Raw genomic sequence first — 1,853 nt, 5'->3', positions numbered from 1 at the left:
TTTTGCTAATAATATTTTATAAAAAATAATTAATAATAAAAAAATAATTAATAATAAAAAATAAAGTAGTTATGTATGTCGAAATTCATTTTAAATATTTTCATTAAAGGTATTGCATTACGAGCATTTTATGGAAAATTATTATTATTGCCAGTTCGTTGCATAAGTCTTCGGTTCCGTACAACCATAACTGTACAAATTATCCACTGAAAAAATTATGGACAGAACACTCCACCTCAATATTAGACTTACATATGTACATACATACAATCTAACACATGTTATAAGGTTTCAAAGTCGGGCAGTATATTTGAAATACAAAATTATCGTGTTTATCGATATATTTTTATAGCAAACAAAAACACTTAAAACACTTACTTAACGAAAGCCGCCTTGTAAAGGAAGTTATTTAAATTAATGTGATAATTATAAACAATAAATAAAAAAAAAAAGATAAAAGCGTGCTCATTCGTTGAACTTTAAAATCAGCCATAAAATGTTTTATAATTATTATATTTTTTATTTCATGCATAAAATTTTAATTTATGCAGGGCATTTTTTTTTTTTTTTTTTTTTTTTTTTTTTTTTTTTTTTTTTTTTTTTTTTTTTTTTTTTTTTTTTTTTTTTTTTTTTTTGTTATTGAGCAGACAATAAAAGTAAAAGTAACAGCCGTAACATGTTTTTATTAATTTATTGTTTAAGCGTGATTTTACATGTGATTCATTTCGTCCGTTAACACTTAAGCTGTCAAAAACGCATCATTTAACACTTGTTTACAGCTGCCAATAATCATGGCTGGGAAATTTTCTAATTCAATAGAAATTATTAATTTATAAGCAAAATCGTTAGTCTAATTTGTTTTTCTCGCTAACTCAATTAGAACGGTGTGAGCGGAGTAAATGGGAAATACACATTATCTATATTTACATGATTGCATAAGTAAATATAAATCAAAATATTTGTTACGCTTAATGACAAAATTTTATGTGTTGTAATCACAAATAAAAACAATTATTCCCACATGGCGGATTAAAAGCAAAAAAGTGTTGATTGCCAAGAACCGAATTTGAATTTATTGGGAATGGTTAACTACCGGAAATTAAAAATTATTTGTTATATAATTAACATTTTTTCACGTTTGCATACTTTTACTAAGCGGAAAATATTTTTTTCCATTTTTTATCCCTTGATCTTGAATAAAAAAATAAAAATTGTATTATTGCAAAAAACCCTCCAATCGATTCTGTTATCGGAATTGACAGCGCTGGTTCGATGACAAGCCGTTATTTTGAGAAACCAATCTCATTTATTTTCAACAAAACAAAGTCGGGATATTTACTGTATGTATTTCTTCAATTCATAAAAAATATATTTATTGTTTATTTTTACACTTTTCAACTTTGCGCATATTTCTATATTTCATACACTACGTTCATCAACGTCACATAAACATTACACACTAGAACTCAAATGAAATTCGTACAACTAATCAATTAATACAAACTACAAATAGAAATTTATAAAATAAATTACATTTTATTAATATATTTTTTATAAAATATGCTTAATAGTACAGCAAAATTAAGAACTAGTAATACAGTTAGAAAAAATATGTTGAAATGATTGTGAAAAAATTACGAGGAAAAATAATTTTTACGAGAAGTACCAATTTTGGAAATTTTAAATTAACTAATTGCTCACCAAAAAGTAAAACAAAGTAAAAAAAATATTGAATAGAAAATAATCTAACAATACTATGAATAGAAAATATTGCAAAAATTAATCAAAACATCAAAAAAAAAATATTTTGAAATAACATAAAAAAAATTAAATAAGAAATAGTTGCTTGATAT

The sequence above is a fragment of the Bactrocera latifrons genome, unplaced genomic scaffold (genome assembly GCF_001853355.1).
Source record: "Bactrocera latifrons isolate USDA-ARS-PBARC rearing strain unplaced genomic scaffold, ASM185335v1 scaffold_57, whole genome shotgun sequence".
Classification (NCBI taxonomy): domain Eukaryota; kingdom Metazoa; phylum Arthropoda; class Insecta; order Diptera; family Tephritidae; genus Bactrocera; species Bactrocera latifrons.
Note: the sequence above shows the minus strand (reverse complement) of the source record.